Source organism: Ambystoma mexicanum, chromosome 3p (assembly GCF_040938575.1).
Source record: "Ambystoma mexicanum isolate Mex_15411 chromosome 3p, UKY_AmexF1_1, whole genome shotgun sequence".
NCBI classification, from domain to species: domain Eukaryota; kingdom Metazoa; phylum Chordata; class Amphibia; order Caudata; family Ambystomatidae; genus Ambystoma; species Ambystoma mexicanum.
The window spans coordinates 1,211,950,055-1,211,962,174 of record NC_090925.1 but is presented as its reverse complement, the minus strand read 5'-3'; the positions used below and the strand labels follow the sequence as shown (position 1 = coordinate 1,211,962,174).

General features: G+C 44.5%; 1 protein-coding gene across 5 annotated transcripts in view; it reads left to right on the top strand.

The window, feature by feature from the left end:
- The window catches only part of LOC138581369 (uncharacterized), a 3,536,879-nt gene that overhangs the window by 3,326,768 nt on the left and 197,991 nt on the right, over positions 1 to 12,120 (top strand). The gene's annotated exons all lie outside the window — the stretch shown is intronic.

The window sequence follows — 12,120 nt, the reverse complement described above, 5'->3', positions numbered from 1 at the left end:
GCACAAGCTGTCTCCTGGGGATTCATGGGTTGGTAGTTTCAACCCCACGCCACCTGGCCATGAGGAACAAACCAAGTTGGAAACCGCCCACACATCTGCCACTGTTCCAACCATACAAGAGGGATCAGGGATATACAGAAGCGCCAGGAGGAGCTGACAGGGCTGTTGACACAGCATATCATGGAATGTGGCCGTGCAAAGGATGACATTAGGGAGAGTGCCGCATCCCTGAAAACAGCAATGGAGAACACCTCGAAGGACATTTGCGCCAAATTGGCTGCAGTGCGGCAGGTCCTCTCTGAAATGGTGGCAGCAGTGCGGGCCATGCGTCCGCCAGTTCCCAGAACATCCTGGGACATCTTCAAACACCAGCTCAACTAGGACCAGCCCCGTGCGTAGGTCTGGCAAGAACCTGCACAAATCGGACAGGGGTGCACCTGGTGCAGGAAGAGGGGGAGGGCTGTAGGTACAGCCAGGCATACTGGTCCCATGTGGACTAATGGAGCACGCCAGTGCACACCATGTGTGGGGAAGTCAAGGGGGGAGGGGGGAGAGGGTGTGTGGGGGAGTTGAGGGCAGAGGGGGGAGAGGGTGTGTGGGGGAGTTGGGGGGGAGAGGGCGTGTGGGGTGGAGGGCTTGTGCACTTTGTTATATTTCTTTAATACACCTGTTGGGAAATCAAAAATCACATGAGCGGACATTGCTTATTGTGTACGTGTGCTTTATTGGTGAACAGTCTGCAGTGTCCATGTCCCTGACATACCCAGTGCCCTGAGTGCCACCTCCATGTCACACTCCCCGTCCATGTGTGCTAAACATTGGTTGATCAGAGTCTGACGCATGGCACGTCCCTCATGTGCATCGCTGCCTCCCTGAACTGCAGCCCCATCTCCACCCTCCTCATCCTCATCGTCAGGAGGTTGCAGTTCAGCGTCAGGGGGCAGAGGCACATTCCGTCTGATGCACATATTGTGTAGCATGACACATGCCATGACAATCTTGGCCACCTTCTCATGGCCGTACAGGAGTGCCCCACCGGACCTGCTGAGGCAGTGAAACTGTGCCTTCAAGAGGCCAAATGTCTGCTCAATCACCACACGGGTACGTGTATGTGCATGATTTTAGTCCTCCTCATGCCTGTTCTGTGGGTTCCGGGCTGGGGTAAGGAGCCACCTCTTCAAGGGATAGCCTGCATCACCTGCATGTGGGCAACAATGTATATGTGTAAGTCATTACTTCAAATGGGACCTGTATCAATGTCACCATAGCATGCATTTATTTCCTGATTGCAACCACATATCCATGCATGAATGGAGACACACGATGTGACTGCTATGTTTGTATTCCTTTTATGGACAGGTGTGCGTGCCATCGTCTAGTGGGCGCAGGGGGTTCCTATTCCTTGTGAGTGCTCATGCACTGTGTTAGTTCACGCCGGTTGTTCCCATGATCTGGCTGATGTATGCTTTCATCCTGTCACCGTTGATGGCAGCCTCATGATGATCTCACTATGCACAAAAATGGTGACATGCATTTTTGTTGGACCTCTGTGTCAGTGTAGTGGTGAATTAATGAATTTGGCCCTCTTGTGACTGCTTTGTACGCACTAATGGAGGACTCTCCTTTCTGTTGATGGTATTTGGTGCTGTTTATTGGCCATGCTAATAGCTTGTAGCTGCATTGTGTTGCGGGGGATACAGTCTGCTTGAGTACAGTGCACATGTAGATGGCTATGGAATGGTTGTAACACTGCATCATTTACATGGTAGGGTGGCTTACATCTTGCATTATGTGGTCAGGTGTCAGGCCCGGTCTGGCCTGCTTTGAGGTTTGAGCATGGTCCATTCTCTCAGGCACTCGCAGCCAGGTGAAGTATGCATCTCCCCCCCCCCATCTCAGCCGGGTGAAGTATGCATCTCTTCCCCCTCCCATCTCAGCCAGGTGAAGTATGCATCCCCCCCCATCTCAGCCAGGTGAAGTATGCATCTCTACCCCCCATCTCAACAAGGTGAAGTATGCATCTCCCCCCCCCCATCTCAGCCAGGTGAAGCATGTATCTCTCCCCCAATCACCCACCCACATCACATTTCCATGAGGCTGACATGCAACTCACCGAGAAGCCAGGATCTCTGCCCTGCATGTCGCTCCATGTAGCGTGGTATCATGGAGTTCCGCATGACCATTGAATCATGGGTTGATCCAGGGTATCGGGCACAACAATGTGTGATGATCTTGTTTGAGTCACATACTATTTGCACGTTGATGGAGTGGTATAATTTGCGGTTGCGGTACGCTACCTCCATGGCATGTGGGACCACCAATTCCACATGGGTGCAGTCGATGGCGCCAATGGAACCAGGGATGCCGGCCAGTGAATGAAAACCAACTTTGGTGTTTGAGATCTCCTGGGCTATCCGTGGTAAGAAAATGTGGTCGCCTGTGTGCTTCAGGAGGGCATCCAGCACTTGGTACAGCGTACGTGAGAATAATGGTTGTGATATGCCTGTGGCCAGGAAGTGGAGCACAGACACTACCTTCAGTAGGGGTGGGATTGCGGTGCGTATTTCAATCAGGCTGACAATGTCGTCATGTATCATGTCCACAATGGTGTTGATGGTGTCCTGATCCAGACAGTGTAGGGTGTGGATCTGCTCAGGGGTTAGGTTGTATGGACTGGCTCTGATGCAAGGGATTGGGGGCTGCCTGTTTGGTACCACTGGCTGCACTGGTGGGGCATGCTGGGCCTGCCTAACCCTCATTCTCCTCCTGCGTCTCCTCTGTACTGCCTGTTGTTGTTGTTCTTGTTGTTCTTGTTGTTCTTGTTGTTGTAGCAGAAGTTGCACTGCAATCATGTCCTCCAGCCCCAGCATTGCTAGTAGTATGGGAATCATTTTGGTGTGTGACTGGGTGTGGGAAGGGGTGGGGTGTGCTCCTTTTGTGCTGGCCCAGTCTTTATTTGCTCCACCTGTGCTGATTGTGTGCACCTGTGGCAGTTGGGAACACTGCACATGGCCGTTTACGGGTGGTCCGCGATGCCGGTATTTGCTCCATGGCGGTAAGGTACTTTTCGGACTTCAGTAGGCCATTATTAGCATGTCCGCCTGACTTGTGATGTCCTCCTGTTTACGCCATGCCGGTATTGCCGACATGACGGGTCACGTGCCCGCGCCCAATCGGCTATTTGAGGCACCGTTAATTACGGCGACGCTAATATCGGATTGCCGGGTCATGATCCCCCGGAACGGTAAGCAATGCTGGTAATCCTTTACCGGCATCGATATTCACTAACCGCCCGGGTCGTAATGAGGCCCATAGATCCTTTTCCCTTGTTTTCCTACGCTTCTGTGATTCTTCTGATAGTGACTCTTCTTGTGTTTCCATTACAGAGTAATTACATGATTACTGTGCACTTGTCAGAACTTAGGAAGTGTTGGGTTTAACCGCTATCATTGCACAGGTTAGTGAGTTCTCGACCCTGTCATTTTTTTAATCCAGTTTGGTGTCAGTCAGCACTAACCTTGAGTATTTTCCTTGGCAGCCATCATCGTCTCGGGGGTATCCAATCTTTCAATTAATAGATCCCTCTGCATGGTAATTCTTACATCCAGAGGGTTACATTAGTGGGAAGAATACTTCTTCTTCACAACGAGGTCAAGGTTTGGAAGGAGAGTTCTGACACTAAAGTGCAGAAAATAAAGGTATTAAAGTTCCACCAAGAAAAGGGGTCCCTCCTTCCCCAATGTTTCTTCGGGTCTTCCACTGTCTATCCGTCAATAATGTTCCACGGCTTCACAGGGGGACGACTCTTCCTCTGCGTTTCTCCTTTCATACAATGTTTTAAGGGGGAACGAATCCTCCCTTAAGTCTCTCTTAAGCACACAGTTCTTTTGAATGTTTCAATCTCTCACTCACTGGATTGTCATGATCTCTGCTTCCAAAAGGTCAGGGTTTTCCCAACTCCCTTGGAAGCAGATCCATAACGCAGGTTCCGAGTGCCAACCAGTCCCAATTGGGACCTTTTGGACCCAGTCCTGGCGCCAGTGGCACCAGGCTCATAAATATGCCCCGTCCCAGCGCTGGAAGCGCCGGGCTCATAATGCTTGGGTGGACTTACCTGCAGCAGACCATGCTGCTCACTTGCCTGCCAGTTGAGCCTCTGATCCTCTTCTGTTTGGAACTACTTTTCCTGTTGGGTGGGGCTGGAGCCACTCCCTAGATTCAGAACACTGGAACTCTTCTGGAAGGCAGGAACTCTTTTTTTACCAGGAACTCTTTTCTTACTTAGGCGTGGCTGTGGAAGGAGACACCTAAGCACTCAGGAGGCTATTTAAACCACACCCGGTGGATGAATCTTGCTTTGCGTTATTCTGCACCCTCTGCAGCAGAACGCTCATCGTGTCTTCTGCATCCGGTCCTGGGCCTAAGGAAAAAGGCTTACCATCCTGAATCCAGTCTTCAGCAACACCTATAAAGACAAGAAAGAACAGGTTAGCATTCCGGCATCTGAAAGGCAAAGGCTTACCTACTCTTCGTGCGCTCCGGAGGTCTTCACACTGCATTCCGGCATCTGAAAGGCAAAGGCTTACCTACTCTTCGTGCGCTCCGGCGGTCTTCACACTGCATTCCGGCATCTGAAAGACAAAAGCTTACCAACTCTTCGCACGCTCCGGAGGCCGTCGGCGCTGCATCCCGCATCTGAATGACAAAACAAGGTGCGTTTAAAGACATTGGGGAACTTTAATACTCACGTGCCATTACTCCTTTCCACATCTAACCCAGTGGGTATCCAGGCACCCTGCAGCCGCTCCGAACGTGTACCTGCAAAATAAAAAGACAGTTAGAGCGCATCGTGAAGCTGGCAACAAGCGCTTACTTACGTGCTTCCAGGCGCTTCTATTCATCACACGGGCTCCATCTTCAACTCACTTCAGCCCGTCATCCGCCATCGCCGGAACCCTGCAAAACAAGAGACATCATTATTAAAGACTTTAAAGACATTTGAGTTACTCGAAACTTACCGTTCGTGCAGTAAACGACGGACAGCAGTCCTCTGAAGTCAAGAGGCCTGCGCTACCTATCCAGTGAAGGAACTGGTTACAGCACCCTGCCCCGAGGCAGATGGAGAGCTCGGCATTCACTTACCTAAGGTGAGAGCGTTAACCTGTGGGGGTCTACAGGAGAGGAGAAGAGGAAGAGATAGGGACATCCCAATAACCCCAGTTCATTAACCCCGTATTTTCTATCTGCAGACATCTTACTCTGCACGTCAGGCATACAGGGCACAGAGGTCCAGCCCAAAGAGCCAACCGGGTGCTGCACATCACCTTTGAAGATACGGTAGTCGCCCAGTCAAGACCGGCGCCTCTGCGAGAATCAGGTGAGCGTTACATGGATCTCCATTATCCTAAAGGGGTATGGTTATTCCCCTTTCCATGGATTGCCTCTGTTCCACAATTTCAATGAGGGGTTTTGACCCCTGAGCTTTCTCAAACCTTTTCCTACCCCTGGTGTACTCTCCTGCCAGGTTACTTGGAGCTTTATCACTTCTCTCGTTTTCTGGGCCTCAATTATCTTTCAAAGAGGTATGGTTCTTCCTTTTTGGTATTGACAATTTCAAGGAGGGGCCTTGACCCCTGGGCTTTCTCAGTCCCTTTTCTACCCTGCTGTACTCTCCTGCCAGGGTATTTGCAAATTTGTTACTTAACCGTAAACGTGGCAAATTCAGGACAGGGTTTTTACCCATGAGTTTTCTCAATTATCTTCTTAGCCCTGGTTTACTCTCCTGCCAGGGTATCACACTTGGGTGTGGGTCCCAGACTCGCACACTTGCTGGTTTACTTTCCTACCAGAGCTTTTTATGTCCTTTCATGGGTATGAGTCCCAGACTCATTGCTTGCCTTGTTCACTATCCTGCCAGGGCTTTTCTGTTCTCCATTCACTCTCTCTTGCTTCAAGAAAATAATGCTTTTCAAGTACTGGGTCACCAACCCTTTCTTAACAATGTTCATATTCATATTCTTAACATGCACTATTCCAGTTCTTTTAATTAGGCTCTCTCGCTCTATCAACGGAATGCAGCATTCACCCTTAAACCCCCCGGTGTCCCATTCACTCTCTCTGGGCTTATCAATCTTCATTGGCGGCTTCGTCGTTCCTCGTGTCTCACTGCCTTCTTTGCTCTCATTCCGCTGACTGGGAGTGCATCCCATTAGCCACTTGATTCCTGCTTTGCTTTCCTCTGCTTTTGGCGGCACCAGCTGCACGTGGCAATAATGCAGCAAACCTCTCTCATCTCGGTTCCTCTGCACACCGTTCACGTCAGCCTCTGTGCTGAATCCTGCAATCTGCTCGCCTTCAGTGTCCCAACCAACGGCAGAACAAGTTGGATTCAGCAGCAGTTTCCGTCTCTCTCTCGCTCTCTTCTATTCAGATGTGTCCATTTTAAATGTCCCGGCATTGGTTAATATTTCCCAAAGACTAGAACGCAGCATAGGCTTACTGCTTCTGGTCATCCTCATTACTCCATCCCTCTTACTTGTCTCAGTACTATACAAGGGAGGGGGGGTAAAGTTCTTGGCCATGAAAACCAAGAGATTCTCTATCTTCATCACAATAAACCATACTGGAATGTTGCAAAGGCACATGGGTGTCATTAAGAATTACTGCTGAAGGATTATTCAAATTCAGTATTTTTCTGTCTCCCTGGAGCTTGTTCTCCCCTATGTGCTCCTCCCGCAGATAGCCACCACCAGGGTCAGAGAAAGGTAGCTTCTGCCTTTCCTTAGCTGCAAAAGAGAAGCTTCCTTCCAGGGAATAGGTGATGATGTGGCTAAATTCATCACAAATATAAAATCAATTCAAGAATGGTGGTCCTTTCTCAATGAATCCACGAGACCAACATAGTAGACACAACAAAATACATTCCTTAAGAAATACACAACTCTTAAACATAAGCTTTGACTAAAAAAAAAAGGATCCATAACATTATACAAGTCTCCTCAAAGTACACAATTAGTGAGGTGACAATGCAACAAAAACATTTATACATTACCCAAAACCGGGATAGGTGGTACCATAAATGTTTGTTAAAGAAATATTATCACATTAAATTAAGAATTTAATAAGAACCCATCTACCTTTATCATCTAACTCATTATGCAAACTGTTGTTTTTAAGGGACTTGTTAATAAAGATAGAAATACCATTCAGTTTACCATCATCTTCCCCAGATATTACCTCACCCACTTATAATTTCTTCAATTTAGCAGCTTCTCGTAGAGACATATGGGTTTCCTGCAAACATTCAAAATCTGGTTCAAATATTATAATACTTTAGCTGACTTACAAGTGGCCTTCAGCCGTATACATATTTGCCCTGTGAAAGTCTGCACCCATCAGACCAGTTGGCTAGCATATGCAGATGATCTGCTTTTAATAGATCATACCCCGAAAGGACTTCAATGCTTGCTCACAGCTCTGGGGGAGTTTGCAGATGTAAATGGACTAACAGTGAATATCGAGAAAAGTACAACGATGACATTTTCTCGTAAAAATAGTCAACGTAAGCGTTTAACATACAAGTTAAATTGCGCACCTTTTGAATGCATAGCAGTTTATAAATATCTTGGGTTATATATCCAAGATACTCATGAGTGGTATAGGCACTGGTTTGAAACGAAAGCTAAATGTAACAAAATTGTGAGTGCCATCAGCTGTTTTATAGGGCGACAAGGCGGATTATCTCAACAATCTTGCTACTGTACTCCTCGGAAGTGCTGTCAATTCTTTATTATGGAATTGAGGTGTGTGGAGACCACTATTTAGTAGCTATGAAATGTTTTGGGGCAGAATTGTTATGTAAACTGTTTCAAATGCCCCACGCCATGTCAATTGGCTTTCTGTATTTAGAATTTCAGCTCATAGGCACAACCTATGACTTTATATTTAAAGTAATCATGTTATATGAACAACTGCAGGTACTCCATAATGGCACTATGATGGTGAGCTTTTTACGATAATTTATGGAGCTTCATGATTGCCAATCTTTGGGGACTATGGGGGTCATTGTATCCCTCTACAGTAAATGGCAGACGGGATGCCTAAACATCTCTAGACATGGGGAGGTGTATCTAGTGAGAAATAAATTGAAACAGGCTCTGATTTTGCACAGTCATGCTCACTATCTCATGAACCTTTACACAAAAAGTTTCAGTGTCCCTTATTTTGATTATAGAACTGTTCGCCTTTCTAAACCCACCTATATTATTGCATATCCAAATGGCACGATTGGCAGACAATACTTGCTACTTAAATTTAATATCAGTGAGGCTCTTGTCACTAAAGGTGCTTTCGAAGGTAAACCACGGACTGAAAGATTTTCTCATCTATGTGGTTCATTTCAAATAGAAACATTAGTTCATCTCATGACTGAGTGCGAGAGTTTAATGTGTATCAGAGCTAGTTACATGAAATTTTATGATAATGCTTTTAATGTGTCTGATATGTCCTCCTTTTGGTCGAGACTTTTAGCAGGAAATGATTGTTATTAAAGCCCTGATTCAAAGAATGTTTTCCAATGGGGTTTTGCCATTATAAAACACTTCTGTGAATTAGGCCCTAAATCTTTTACATCGTGAAATTTTACTGGAAATGTGCTGCGATTTTAAAATCATTTGCTGCTAAATTGTTTAATCTACTCTTGAAATTCCGTATCATTGCAGCCATGTTTTAATTTGTATCCATGACTTGTATTGTCTTTTGAAGTGTGGTTAGCTTATCTTATTGTTTTTATGAGGCTAGATTGTTTTATGTCTGTGTTAAATATGTAATTATGTATCATATTGTGTTGTATATGCAAAGCCATTTGGCTGAGAGTAGATTAAGAATAAATAAATACATTATAATACGTTTTGTCCCTTGAAAGGATTTTTTAATTCCTTAACATTCCATGAAATGAATTAAAACAACATTAAATCAATCGGTAAAGAATAAGCATTTCTTATAATAGACAAAAAAATAAAGAAACAAGCATCTTTAATAATATCAGCAAAGAAATCTAGCAGATAAGAGAATATATAGTAATTGAGAGCAGTACCTGCAGAAGCAAAAGAGTGGGGGTCTTTACCTACACAGTTAAAGACCAGGAAGACAAACCCGAAAGTAAGTTGGACCAACATCACCCGAATTGACATCACTGTGTAGCATACATAATAACTTAAGTGGCAAGAAAGAACACTCTCAGTCTGCAAGGACCCAAGTTATAGACTTAAAAAAGATTAGTGCGTGTGGGGCAAAAAAGGGGGCAGCCACTAACGCCTCTGCCATACTAAATAGCCTAAGTATGAAAAAGGTGCCAGCAAAAAGAGAACAATTGGTATAATAGAACTCATCATTCGAAAATGTGCAAAGATTCAGGTTTTCCATCATAAGTAGACAACTGGCAATCCATTGGTAGCGAGGTATCCATCTCTTACATCCTGCTTTAATGTATGGAATATTTAAGGTCGGTGGGATTTTCACTCACTGAAGTGTCACCTCCTAGAGTAACTGTAAATGGGAAGGGATGGATGAGACCATAACATGCATTAAGCTGCTTCAAAACGGGACAGAATGAAATTAACTCCTTTCTATGTGTGGCAGTAGTTTTCGTCATATATTGTGAAACAAAGATGTTGTGGCCATTCAAAATAAATTGCTTAGAATGTCTCACCCTCTTCATAATCAATTATAATTGGTAACATTCTGGAAGAAAGAACATCCTTTACTGTTTACTTTAAATCTCTGTTTTGAGAGTGTTGAAAATGACATGCAGTTGACCAGAAACACTTACTTAAGTGTAAGTGTTGGTGAAACCCGGCATGCAATTACCATTTTTAGCAAAATAACTCCATAGTGTTGTTCCCAAAATAAGTGCAGCAAGGAAGAAGTCAGAACCAAGAACCCTACTTTTCTTTCTTATGGAATTTGCCCAATTAGAATTGATGATGAAGCAATGATTATGAAGCACATGCTCTCATTAGATGGAGGAGAAAAGCAAACTGTAGATTCTATCTCTGCTTTGCTGCCCTCCTATGCCTCGGGACTGCTGTATAAAGAACAGGACTGTAAAAGGAAAGTGTAAATGCATGTTAGGCTTTCCAATTACACTCCAGCTCATTACAAAATGTCCCCCTATTTGCCCTTTGTATATTTAGAGGTACCGTTTTTGGTAGAGCTAGAAGTTTTGGTATAATATTTTCCTGAAAGTTGATTACATCATTTTCTTCAGCTCCCTCAGGTGAAGATTATCACACCTACTTCGATTTTCAAGGTTTTCAGTATGTTTCTGCACATCAATGTTCCCTATTTTTCCATAAGTGCGGGAATGGTTAGCTTTTGTGCGCACTTTATTTTGCATGTGTGCAACTTAATAACGAGGTATGCAACTTTGTGATCATCCATACTTTGTGAGCTACCATCTCTGAAGAGTTTGGAAGGGTATGTCCCCTTCCTAACCACTGCAATTCTTTACAAATCAGTGTAAAAGGTGCATCTTACAACATTTTTTCAAACATATGTAGGCTAAAAAATATATATTTCATATGTGATTACAAGGAGAGCTTATCAACCAGTCCAAGACTTCAACATATGCCATAGTACCTACCAAAAGTACTCCTGTGCGGGGAAGAACATTTGTATGTTCATCTCGGAAGAATAGCTCAGCGGCAACATGCTCGCCTTGGATGCAAGACAACACAGAGCAACACAGGTTTGATCCCTGGGTCCACGCTTAGAAACCTCTGGGTATTAAGCATCGTTATAAATAACATATCATATATGCAGAGAAAAGTTTTGTATCCTCAGGATAATTAATAGGTTTAGTTGTGGCTATTCATTTGTTGACAACGCCCAGAAACAATGCAGGAAGTGTTTAATGCCCACACTAGTTTATTACAACAACAAATATTGCTGATCACGGATGTGGTTGTCAAAGAATTCTGATAGGATCTAATTTTTGCAAAAGGAATAATGGCAACTAAAAGGAGTGCTCAAGAATACATGCAATAGGAGTTCATGAGCCACTTTAATTAAGTATTTCAAGGGCCTGGGGAACATGCCTCTGGTTGTACAAGGACAATAATTGCACCACAGAATATTACCAGAATTCCTGGGTCTCTGCTTGCCATCCACATCATGTTGTCCTGTGAGTTGTGACAACATTTACTCAAAACAAGCCTTACGGCTAAAAGGCATATAAACATCAATGTCTACTCTTTAACAACAGGAACATGGGCCCAACAAAAATGGGAAACCAAGAACACATAGGAGCCTTCCCCCTGCTTCTATCCACAAGGTTTCACTGATATTTATTTGAATCAGTGACCAGCAGAGCAGTGGCATAGGTAGGAGCTCTAATAATAGTATTGCCCGATTTCAAGAGCGATTTTAAGGAGAAAGAACATATTTTAATAAACATGCAATATCCCTACTGTCAAAGCTAATTATTTTCTTACTCCCTCAAACATTATTTGATTCCAAGTAGCGAGTAAAATCGTATCAGAGTCGTGTTTTAACCCTGAAATAGGAAGTGAAATGACAGGGCACATAATGCAGCTTATAGTTTTGCCCACCCTTCCTCGCCACAGCCGAGATAACGTTCAAAAAGAGCATTACTGAGGTTTCTTCAGGAGTCCCATTGAAGAATATCACATATATATTCCTTTTAAGTCAATAACAGCAATTCTCAGGGGTACAGCAGATTGAGTGCCTTTTTCTTTGATTACGGACCCCTCTTCTGAAATTCACAGATACAATTTAAAGAAGATGCATGGAGATGCTAGAGGCAATAAACGCAAACACATGATTATATTCAAGCCGTTAGCAGCGGAGAATAGAAAGAAACAGAGGGTGCAGTTTCCAGAGTGTTACTAGAGTTTCTGATACTTTAGCAAACAAACAACTCATTTCTTTCACTGTACTGTCAAAACATCTGATTTGACCTTTGAAAGTTGTTGATTAGTTCTTCACCCTGAAGGAGTATTATCTGTGTCCTTCTACCGATACCCCTCTCCGGTTCATGTGCTGCCCTCCAATACTAGTTCACAGGGCTCTGTAAAAAGTGAGGGATTGTAGTAGCAAAAC